The 12,307-nt window shown below is 46.5% G+C and overlaps 1 protein-coding gene across 2 annotated transcripts in view; it reads right to left on the bottom strand.

Moving 5' to 3' along the window:
• The window catches only part of Kcnd3 (potassium voltage-gated channel subfamily D member 3), a 212,505-nt gene that overhangs the window by 91,800 nt on the left and 108,398 nt on the right, over nt 1-12,307 (bottom strand). The window lies entirely within an intron of this gene.

The following is a 12,307-nucleotide window of genomic DNA, read 5'->3' as shown; positions in this document are numbered from 1 at the left end:
CAGGCTTCCATGCCATTCAAACCTGAGAGAGAGGCTCCTTTGGAGCTGCACTCCACATCTGTCCACAACCCACATTTTTTTGCCAGTGTCACTAACTCTATTTCAAACCCATCACCCCAAGAGTGGTGGGACAGTTGGATTAATGACCACAGTATATAGACTAGCTCACATATTCTCCCAGGATGTCTCTAGTTCCTATTTGCAGAATGGAAATATATGATGAGCAGGTCAACAAGGAGGGGGTCAGCAAGCAGGGCTGGGATGAGAATTCAGACTGTGCTGACCCTTATCTTGTCCTTCTCCTGGTTCCCTCCCACTCCTGTGTGTAATCTTTAGGGGGCCTGGTGAGACCCTGCTCACACACAGCACCGGGCAAGCTGTCAGAGACATCCCAGGGGTTCAGAGATCTGGGCTCCAAGTAGCTGTATTCAGTCTAAGAGAGGTGGGGAAGAAAGGTGGGAGGGAGGGAGTGAGGAAGGAAGGGAAGGAGGGAGGAGAGAAGGGAGAGAGAGAAGGAGAAAGAGAGGAAGAGAGGAGTAAAACCAACATGGAGAATACCCACCACATTCAGACCTGGACCAGGCAGGTTCATGTGTAACATCTCATCTAAGCACATGTGCTCCCATGCCTAGATTACATATTTTTGTCTGGCAGAGTGAGATGAAAAGTAAAGAGAGTAATTCTGGTAGATGTTAACAGAATAATAATAGAGCAAGTTACTGGGCTGTTGTTGTGTACTGGAAATTCTTCTAAGTGTTTTCTATGCATCAGCAAATGAAGTCTATAAAGCAGGTACATGCTTTTCCCATTTTAAAGATGAGATGACTGATGGAGGAAATAAACATCTTACTCAGAGGTAGCCAGTCTTTGTGGTGGCCATCTACTGTTTGTTCTAGCTCTGGCCTTTTTCTATTCCTATGTCAAGATGAGATTCTGAATTTTCTTGATGATTGGCTTCTATTGCGTCATTCCAGAACTGGCCCCTGGGGTACCAGCAGTAGTCCTTCACCCCCAAATTGGAACATCAGTCTCCTGAACTCTGGCTATACTTACTTTTTTTTCTTTTCAGTCTTAGAGATGGTGACTACTTCCTGAATTTGTTTCCTTGGGGTGACTTCAGTGTTTTCTTGTGGCCTTTTAAGGCTTCCATTGGGCAGAGGAACAACCCCTGCGTTCAGTTTCCTCTGTTTGAAATACCTGGGTGGCTTTTCTGGTCTGAGTATCCTCTGGCTATTCTGGTACTTGAATGAGGAAGCTGTTTTCCAGAGTCTGTTCTCTCAACCACAAGGGTCTTATTTACTTAGATCTCAGTAGTTGTGGACATTTCAAACCTCAGCAGGTAAGAGCCCGAAGTCACTTGTATTATTTCATGCCCCAAACTCCTGACACTAACCTACTCTTTACAAATAAACAACTACAGTTTCCCAGCAGATCACAGGTCTTCACTGAAAATGTGCAGACGAGGAATCCAAATGAAGGGTCTCTGGGCATGGAAACACTGAGCTGCTAGACTGGCTTCCATTGATGCTGGGCATGAGAGTCAGCCTGCCCTAGAAATGAAATAAGCCCGAGTTCAAGGTCAGACTCCAAAGACTTTGGCACTGAAGGGAATTACTGGGAATAATGATGGCTTATGGCTTCAACGAGAGAGTCAGTTGATGCAGTACCATTCTGAAGACATGACCATCAGGACTCAGATAGGGACACAGCCCGAAAAACCATTAGCTATGATGCTTTATCAGAGAGCTTTGATCTGGGTCAGACAGCGGCCACTGAGAGCAAGATGAAACATAGTAAGCACATATGCCAATGAGCATGATGTTCAGGGTCTCTTGTCTAGGTCAGTGAATGGGATTCTTAGTGAATGAAAAAAAAAGACACAAGAGTAAAGAGGTGGCTTCCATCCAATCACCCATTCATCCATCCAATCATCAATTCATACATTTATTCATCATTTAGTGAACATCTACTGAGCTACTCTCCTGTGAAAAATGTAGATGGAAGCAGCGATTAGTCAGCCATGGATCCAGTCCTGAAGGATTCTGAGCTCCAGTAGAGGAGATGTCACAGAGACATATTTATCCACATGTGCAGTGGGAAGCAAGAAGAGAGAGGAACAGGCAGCTCTCAGCTGGAGCAATTTTGTGACTCCACTAAGACAGCAAGCAATTGCAATCGTGAGGGAATTGTAGCGCAAATGTGGGGAATGTTGTGAAATTCGATGAGCAGAGTGAAGGGCTTGTGAAGAGAAGTGATGAGAGCCGAGATAAGAAAGAGAGCTAAGACTGCAGCAAGGACAGACTCAAGTCACAACTTTGTTCTGTAGGTAGTAGGGGGCAATTGGAATTGAGATGAGAGCATTATCTTTTCAGAGATGGTTCCTGGACGCAGAGGAGAGAACAGGTTAGGAGGAGCAGGGAGCGGGAATGCCGACTAAGAAGTGATGATGATGGTCAAGACAACGAAGGAATACTGAGGAGAAAACCATGGAAGTGGCAGGGAAATGCAGATGAAGACACTGAGTTCAGAGCCTGGGAAGACAACTGGTAGGACCGGTCAAGAGGCAGAGGAACTGAGTTCCAGTGATGGAGAAGAAGACATCGAGGACAGAATTGACTAAGGGGACAGAGCTGGAAGTCCAGTTACGGACACCCCGAGTTTGAGGACTGTAATACATCTAACATATTGTTGACAAAAGACAGCATGGATTTTGTGACAGGTCAACTGCCTTTATTACCATGGCAGATGAAGTTCTGGAGTAGGATATGATTTTCAATTAAAGAAGAAAAGTAACCAAGGAATGCCTGCTGGCTCAAATGAAAATTATAACATGGAGCAAAGGAGGAGCCACGGCTAGGGGAAAGGTATGGGTGAGGGCAGTTAAACAGAGGCTGAGAAGAGGCCTGGGCGGTGACCAGGACTGACCAGAGAACAACTTCAGGAAAACAGCCAATAAATAAATAAATGAATAACCAAGCCTTGTATTTGGAACTCACCGGAGTGCTAGCACACTCTAAACATCACACATTAACTTGGCCTTATCATTCCCACTTTACAGAGAAGGGAGCCAGGGCCCCGCAGAAAACAAGAAAGGAAGGCTGTACATTTCCTGTGAGTGCTCCGCAGAGCCCCAGTCCTGTGAGAGGTGTCAGGAAAAGGGCTTGAGGTTAAGTAAATTTGTCATTTCCTCTTCTAGGAGCCCAGATTAGCATATTAAAGACATGGAAGTCCTACACTGTAGAAACCTGTTTACTTTTGTTAAATGCCATGTTTTCTCAGTGTATTTGATTTGCAAACCTTACCATTCACATTTTACATCTCACATCTACACCGACTGTGGAAACATGCTGGGTGTGGAAGACTTCATGACATCATGGCCAGAAACTGCAGGGGTAGAAAAGCTAGGCAGCCACGGGGTACTGATGTTTGTTTTGGGGAGTGAGAGGAGACAGGGCATTAAAAATCTTAGAGTGAGCTAATGCAAAGATCATGAGAAACAAGAAGTGTTGGTGTCAGACAATCAACCCAGAGAACTTACAGTCTGGATTCTTAAAAGAGGGACCACAGAAGAGACAACTGTTATTAGCTCTGCTTCAGGCTCCTAATGCCAGCTGTCCATCCCTGTGCCCCCCTAGAGAACATTACCAGTTCTGGAAGGGAGACACCCCTAGAGACTGAGGAGGAGGGGTAATACTCTGAAGCCTCTCATCTATACATCCACCATGCATCCTGGAGGCTCACCCACCCTGGGGCGGGGACAGACCAGGCAGGTTCTGCTCTCACTCTGATACTCTCTCTTCACCACTCTGGGTTTTGCAGTCTGGGTCTGTGTTTGCCTCTGCTTTCTTGGTGTGCTTGGGTGTCCTGGAGTCAGTCAGGAGAACGGTTTGCCTACTAGGACCTGGCTAATACCTCTGCTATCCCCTATACAGTTTCAGGTAAGGAATAGTGGAAAGGTCTGACCCAGGCCTCCTTGTGGGGTGTTCAGGACTGTGCTTTGTGATCTCTGCTCTCTCCCAGGTGTGCACAGTGTGTGTGTGTGTGTGTGTGTGTGTGTGTGTGTGTGTGTGTGTGTGTGTGTGTGGTGGAGGGGTACTCTGCCTCAAACAAGAAGAGACTGGGTTCTGAGCAGACAAAGACTTAGCAAGGTCAGATGTGGCAATGCCAACCTCACAGCTCCTGCTTAGCAGTACATACACAAGGCCCACAGTGGTGGGACACGTGGTATGAGATACTCACAGTGTGACAGGGGGCAGCAATCTCAGGCTGAGGGCTTCTAGAGAAGAAAGCCTTAAGCCAGTGGCTTCATGTGGGGTGGCAGGCAGGAGGAGGTCTGCCTTAGAAATTCATGAATTTATGAATAAGAGAGTGCTTGTTTTGGCCTGAGACAGTCCACAGGGACACCGGGGCTGCTCACCGGGCATGGGGAAACAGGATACGTGCATTTTACTATGCTGCTGCAGCCCCAACCCAGGGCCCCAGTCAAGCCCAGGGCATCTGGCTAAGAGAGGGTCTCTCTCAAGCAGATGTTTATTATAGACTTGTTCTGAGCACTTAACATGCCTTCTCTTTCCCAGCTGCTAAATGCCCATTTCCAAGTTATTGAAATTCACCAGGAAGTATGGTTAATATGCGAATATAGATTAGCCAGCCCCCTTGCCACCGAAGCAAAGCTGCCTGCTTGGCAGCCTCTGGTACTCAAGATTCATGAAATATCTGGCAGAAACAGGAGGGGAATGGAGAATGACCCAGCAGGGGTGGAGAAGGGGGTAGTTTAATTCTTGGGCTGCTAATGAATCTGATTGCAGCCAACTCTCCATCTGACCTAGATGGGTTACACACTGGGTAAGCTGTCTGTAGAAAAATGTTAAATCCCAGGAGATTTTCCCATTGCTCCACAGACTCCAAAGCCTTCCAAGAAGCCTGACCCAGTCATTAATTGGTGTGCACTCCCAGATGGGCAGTTCATTTCCATAGCAGTAGAGGCAAAACATAATTAGGAAGGCAAACATGCTGTAAGGTACGTACAATACCTGCATTTCCTACCACAGCCAGACAGCACTGGGCTTTCTGATTATCCACCGTTTTGCATTAATCGTTCCCACTGCTTGCCTGGTTCTTCCAATGAGAAGGAGCCATATAGCCTAGGAGGCTGTTCTAATAAACACGTAGAACAGGCACACTACACCAGTGTTATTCTTTCCAAATAACTGCCTTGGGATTGCCTGGTAACCTAGCCTGAGACACTGAGAGTATTCTGTGTTTTGAAAATTACCTGTGGAGCCTGGTGTCCATCCTTTGAAATGTCCATGGGCCACTGAGAGGCCAGCTCTCCACCTCAGGGGGACAGAGTTGATTTCTTAGGAACTCTTTGGAGCCAAGTATCATGAGGGAAGGGTGATATCTAAGATTTGTTTTCTACTTCCTTGTACATGCTTTTACATGCTTGTACATCCCAGCAGTTTGGGATGAACTTTGCATCTGGGAGCATGACCTGAGCAAGGTGAGCTGCCCATCAGTGCTCCTCCGAACAAGACAAACTAAAGCCACCCTAAAACAGTGACATGTGTACCCCTTCTTTTTCTGAGCCCTCCACTCTCAGCCTGGCTTTCACTGATAGCCGTTAGATGCACAGCACATCTCACAGGCCCCCAGGACCTGTCCTTGGTGCAGATGCCACAATACTGCTTCACACACCTTGCTCCAGGCTGGCGTGGCCTGCCACTTAACCAATCCTCAGCTAGTCTCAGGGCCACTCGTTGCCCTGTGCCAGGGAAGGCAAATTCACATGCATGTCGATGTCCAAGGTAATCAGGAGGATGAAACCATGGCAACAGCCTCCAGCAAATGAATCAAACGTCCCAGTGAGACATTCTGGTTCCAGAGGGGCAATGTGGGCTGCAGTGACCTGAGGACTAGACAGTTTTTTTCAAAGAAAGGGCGTGAAGCTGTTCCAGGAGATGGCAATGGCCAGAACATGTGCACTCCCCGGAGGACCGTTCAGAGGACAGCGAGCTTCCTACTCAGATTTAGGAGTTCTGATGTATTGGTTCAATAATAAATCAAACGTTTTTGTTTGTAGTCAGAGAGAAGGCTGGGGCAGCTGTGAGGAAGCAGGCAGTGTGGGGGTGGCTATCTGCTTAGAAAGTCTGTGTTGAATTTACTGGGTAAGAGGAATTCTAGATCTTCGTGTCTCTAGGAAGGCAGGTGAGTCTCCCCCGGACCCTCCAGAGTTTCTCTAGGCCGTTCTATTTCCCTTAAACCCCCCCCCCCTGCTGTGGTTACTGCCCCGAGAACTGCTCTTCAACCCAAGTGAAACAGAAGCTTCCAAAATGGAATCAGCTCTCCGGGGAGGGAGCCTGCTCACCGGGGATGTTCTTGGTGTCCGAGACAGCTCCCTCCGTGTGCCTTTGGGCATCCAGGCCCTCTGAGGACAATTGTTCCCTGAAGATGTCTCCTGACACCTGGGAGAACTGAATCCTGGGGTTGTCCCTTAGCCCCCACCCCCACCCCCAGGGATTCACCCTAACCTTCCCGGCAATTTCCTTCTCTTCATTTCCCTGGACACAGGGCCTCCAGATTCAGAGAAACTAAAATTCCATTCTTTCCTCTAAGGAAAACCATTAGGCCTGCACTTAGCAACCACCAGGAGGGTATTTTTAGCTCTCTGGCAGAAGTGTAATGTACAAAATGTAATAATCTCGGCCTTGAAGTTCCTCACAGCCCCATTCAACATGAAATTGCAGCTGATGGATGTTCTTGGAGACAGCGGAAAAGCAGGGCCACTGAGCTTGTCTGCTATTGGGCTTCTAAGTTTGGGATACAGGTACCAGAGACAGTGGGAAGGTGAGCCACGCAGTTTTAGGAAAGACACTATTAAACTAGTCCAGAAGCTGGCAAATGCTTGCTTCCTCCTTGGGCCAAGCTTATGGTCCAGGGGATAAGAGCATTAAGCTAACATTTTGGAGTGAACCAGGCTTCTCGACTTCCTCTCCAACTTAGCATTACCTCTGGGCAAGGCCCTTTACCTGTCAACTTCACCTGCAAAACAAACCCTTTCAATATTGTGCATCCTCAATTCCAAATGCTGCTGGCAAATGACACAGGACAAATCCATGGGCTTGGGTGGGCAGCAGCCCAAAGCAACCAAACCAGACAGATTTCCTGAGTGCTTATGAAATATTCATTGTTGCTAGATGGCTGCTCTGGACCTAGCCTGTGTGTGTGTGTGTGTGTGGCTCATTCACTTCCTAGGCCCTCTTCAGGGGAGAATTTTACATCTCATAAAATCCCCCACCTCGACTGACATCTCTTCTTCCAGCTGCTTAGAAGTCAGTAATTGTGAGTGGATTTTAAATCCTAGCCCAAGCAAAATAAAACCACACAGGCTCAATTCACTTCTAAACACTCACGACACCTATTCTGAGGCTAAAGAAGAGCAATTTTTGAATTAGTTACTATTTTCAGACCAACTAGGGAGTAGAGAAAGACTCGGATCTTGCTCTCTGCCTTCTGCCCAGGCTCTCCTAAAACAGAGGAAGCAGGAGGCGAGAAGGAGAAGTAAAAGAAAGCTGGCAGGCAGAAGATGGGAGGGGGAGATGGGCTGTGGTACTTGTCTAGGGTAGGAGGGACAGGACAGGGGGCCTCAGGATGTGCAGCTGAATCCCTGCTCCTCCTCCTGCTAAGTCTGGCTCCAGGGATCAACTTTCCGTCTTTAGGTGGAACATGAATGGCTCTGATTGGGACCCTGTCTTAGAGTTCCATCATTTGTTCACTCACTCATTCATCCAGACACATTTAGAAGAGTGCCTGCCATGGGCTCACTACTGTGCTAAATACTCTGGGGGATGGAACAATGTTTTAGACAGGATCCTAGCCTCCAAGTAGTGACTCCAAGATTCTCTCATTTCAGAGAAAGAGGTATGCTGGTTGATTTAAAAAACAAACAAACAAACAAACAAACAACAACAACAACAAAAAACCCAACAACTCATATTGAACCCCTAATAAGTGCCATGTACTATGTGAGACACTTAGAAGATTTTTTTTCTCCTTTCTTTTATACATGGGACTGAACATGGGTTTTGCATGTGGGAAGTAGCAGCTCTACTGCTGTGACAGGTCTCCTGCCTTCTTCTCACTTGAAGCTTTGAGCCAGCCAGCTCTCACTTCATTGCCCAAGCAGGTCTTGAGATCACTCTGTTGTTTTGGCAGCCCTTGATCTTTAGATCCTCCTGCCTCAGCTTCTTGGGTAGCTACAATTACAGGCCTGTACCACTAAGCCCAGATACTAAGTCTGTTTATCACTGATCTACAAAGAAGTTGGGAGGAAGTATGTTTAAGTTTAAGTTCTCCTACATCCCGAAATGCTTGGAACTCCATCAAACCATTTTCCTCAACACTGTGCTAAGGTGTGAACACTCAAGAAAGGATGTGGGACCTTGGGGATGGAGAGGCCTGGAGAGGCCACACTGAATTGCCTGTAAGAGGGGAGGAGAAGGCTCATTCACTTTGTTTATAACCAACAAAGATGCCCAAGGGAGACACTGTGGGTGCAGGGTTTGTGGGGGTGGAGGAGTATGAGACTAGAACAGATAGTTTATATCTTATGCCTTGAGGATCCACGGTCATTGCTTCAGCTATTCATGTCTAGAGACAGGTGTGATGATGGAGGACCTTCTATAGTGCTCCCAGGCCAGCAAGCTCACGGTACTTGAACGCCAGCCTCCTATGTGTAGCAGATGCAGAGGAAGAGTTCATGACTTCCTGGTGGAGGAAATCCATTCCAGAGCACGCATCCAGTCCTTAGCTGCTAGAGAAGCCAGCCTACAACTTCCAATTTGTTATCAGTATTCCACTAGCACAAAACTGAGTGGCATCTTAAAACTGCCAGCATTTATTCCCCATCCCCGCAAGGGGCCAAGCACTCTGTCACCCATCCCATACATATTAACTCATGAAATCCTTACACAAATCACCCTTTGTGGATGGGTGCTATTATTTTCATTTTTCCAAATGAGCAAGATGTGACACAGAAAAGTGAAGCACGTCACTCGAGGTCAGGCAGTTAGTAGAAAGGGAAGACATGTGCCTAGGACAACTAGCTCTTTCAGAGCCTCAGTGCTGTGTCACCCAGGTTGTTAGATAGACAAGCCTGTACTTATCTCCCTAGCTTGTTACCAACACCAACCTGCAGAAGAATGGGCAGAGAAGCATGTACTCAGAACCTCTTCCTATCTCTTTGCTGAATCCCATTCCTCAGTGTGAATGCACTCCCCTCCTGCCGGCCACAATATGGCCTTATTAGCCTAATAAGACATGGGCTTCTAGTCAGCAGGAGCTCAGTGGCTGCTGTGCAGAGGGGAGATGAGACATGGGAGACTCTGCTTCTACCCCAGCCCCCTCTCATCCAGGGGGCCTAGAGCTGAGCCAAGAATAAAGACTAGGAGAGCTCAAGTGTGTCCTCTCCTGTCCATGGTCACCTCCTCTGCTGTATTCCCTTCAGGGAGGAAAAGGACAGGGTGAGCAGTGGGGAGAAGCACCCCCACTGTCTTTAACCGGCACAGCTGGCTGCTGAAGCCAACAGATGTGGGAAACTGAAGGAAAGGGCAACCTCATTAGTGGAGTTAACGGGAGGCTATAAGCACCTTCCCTACATTCTTAGTCCTTAGCACCGAAGCTGATGGGCAAAGGATAGAGACTATGGACCTGGCTGCATCCAGACAGGAACAATGTGATGGTTAACTTTCTATATCAACTTGACTGGGCCACTGGTGCCCAAGTCTTTGGTCTCAAATTTCTCTAGTCTGTCTTTTAGGATGTTTCTAGATGAGATCAATATCCAAATCAGCAGACTGAGAAGATGGCCTGCCCCAGTGTGGATGGTCCTTATCCATTCATTTGAAGGTCCAAGTAAGATTAAAAAAAAGATTCTCCTGCCATTAGAAAGTAGGCTGGTTAGTTGTTTTTTTTTTTTTTTTTTTTTTTTTTTTTTTTTTTTTTTTTTTTTTATCAATTTGACAAAAACTAGTGTTTCCTGGAAGACAGAACCTTAACTGAGTAATTATCTCCCTTAGATTGGTCTGTGGATATGTCTGTGAGACATTTTCTTGATTAATGATTGATGTGGGAGGACCCAGTCTATTGTGGATGGTGTCATCTGTAGGCAGGTGATCCAGGGATATATAAGAAAGCAGGCTGAGCAAGCCATGGAGAGCAAGCTAGTAAGCCGTCTTCTATGGTCTTCTCTTTAGTTCCTGCCCTGGCTTCTCAATGATGGACTAAAAAGCATAAACTGAAATAAACCCTTTCCTCCCCACACTGCTTTTGGTCATGGTTTTTATTACAGCAGCAGAAACAAACCAGGACAGGAGGACATCTTCCTACCTGACTGTTCTAAGCTAAGATATGAGTCTTTTCTAGGCTTTGGACTCTAGCTGGGTAATTAGCTCTTAGGTTTTCTTCCTGCTATTTAGGACTGGAACCATGAACCAACTCTCCCAGATCTATAGCTTGCTGACTTCAGGTGGTAGGATTTCTCATTCACTATAAATACAAGAATAAATTCCTCATAATCTGTCATCTATCTGTCTGTCTGTCTGTCTATCTATCTATCTATCTATCTATCTATCTCTATCTATCTATCTATCTATCTATCTATCTATCTATCTACCATCCATCCATCCATCCATCCATCCACCCACCCACCCACCCACCCATCCATCCATCTATCTGTCCATCTGTCCATCTATCTACCTACTTGTCCTTGGTTCTGCTTATCTGGAGAATCCTAAGTAATACCTGCACCACAAGTCTCTGCTGGTGGAGACCTGCCTGGGGCTTTGTGGCTGGGTTTCTGCATGTGGTCAAATGTTCTGCATCAATGCATTCATACTCTTGCCTCTCAGCTTCCAGAGATTACTTAAATGGCCCCTGAAATAGAGCCTTTAACAGAAAACTCAGCATGAAGGCATTTCTCAGGCCAAACATTCACAGATAGGGCCTGTTTTTCAAAGCTTTAAATGAAAAGCCATGCTCAGGGCTCTTCATTCTTCCCCACCTCTGCCTCTGCTATAGGGCTGAAAAGAGCCTCATGGTGTGATCGGTTGAACAGGACTTATCTCAGCCTTGCAGAGAGGAGCTTGCTTGGGTGACCAGATGCACGCAGCATCTGGAGGAAGACAGTGGTTGAATTCAAGGGACTGTCATGAGCTGCTCCTGGCCTCTTATCCCTGTATGTAGACCCCGAATTTCTTCAAGGTTCCTGTCTTAGTTAGTGTTTCTGTTGCTGTGATAAAATACCATGACCAAAAAGCAGCTTGGGAAGTAAAGGGTTTAATTCAGTCCAGAACTCTTAGGGCCCCACTCCATCACTGAGGGAAGTCAGGACAGGAACTCAAGACAAGGGAATCTGGGACTGAAGCAGAGGCTATAAGGAACACTGTTTACTTCTTGTTTACTCATCTGGAAATGGGATTGTGGTGATAGTCACTAGGACTGTGGTGAGAATGAATTGTGTGTGTGTGTGAGTGTGCATGGGGAGCTATAGAAACACTATAAATATTTTTAGCTACTTTTAGTACTACTATTGGATATTTATAGATTGAGGGAATGGTCTACTCTTCTTGATGATGATGATGATGATGATGAAGAGAAATCTACACATTCTGATTTCAGACTCACCTCGCTACCACACTCCCAGCCCTACCTGGACTTGACAGGTCCTGAAGGCCAAAGACTTAGAACTGGATCCTTTTTTGTTTTGAAGTTGTCAATTCATGTAGGAGGCAAGGGTTTAGAGATGGGCAGCCATGCAGGGTGAACCTACACGTTACTTTTGGGATACGAGGTAGGAGCCCTGAGACCTTAGGTGACCCAGATGTCTCAGGTGGGTGGCAGGGGCTCATGTTCCTTAGGGCCTGGACTAAGAGGGAGGCACTCTGAATGGCAACCAATAATGGTTTGAAGTTTCCTGCTGGGACAGCTCTGCTAGGGCCGTATGAGTACAGCTTAGGAGCACAATGTCTTAAGCAATAAAGGAAGAGGAGGAAAAGAATAATCCAGAGAGAAATCAACTTATGGTTCATTTAAACCTTATTGAAATTTCTACTGTGGAAACATTTAAATATCATAGTTACTGCGGTGTGCCTTTGCTCTCGCTCGTCCCTGGTGGATGTTCCGCTGCACATTTGGTTGGGGAGCAGAACAATAAAGCTGCTTGGAAATTGCTTTCCCACTGCTAGGTAATTACAACAGGTTTTTATTCCAAATGTAAAGAATGAACTGCTATTTTTTTTTTTAATAAAGA

This window comes from Peromyscus leucopus, chromosome 6, assembly GCF_004664715.2.
Source record: "Peromyscus leucopus breed LL Stock chromosome 6, UCI_PerLeu_2.1, whole genome shotgun sequence".
Taxonomy (NCBI): Eukaryota; Metazoa; Chordata; class Mammalia; order Rodentia; family Cricetidae; genus Peromyscus; species Peromyscus leucopus.
The sequence above is the reverse complement of the archived record's forward strand: the minus strand, read 5'-3'. Positions and strand labels throughout refer to the sequence as shown.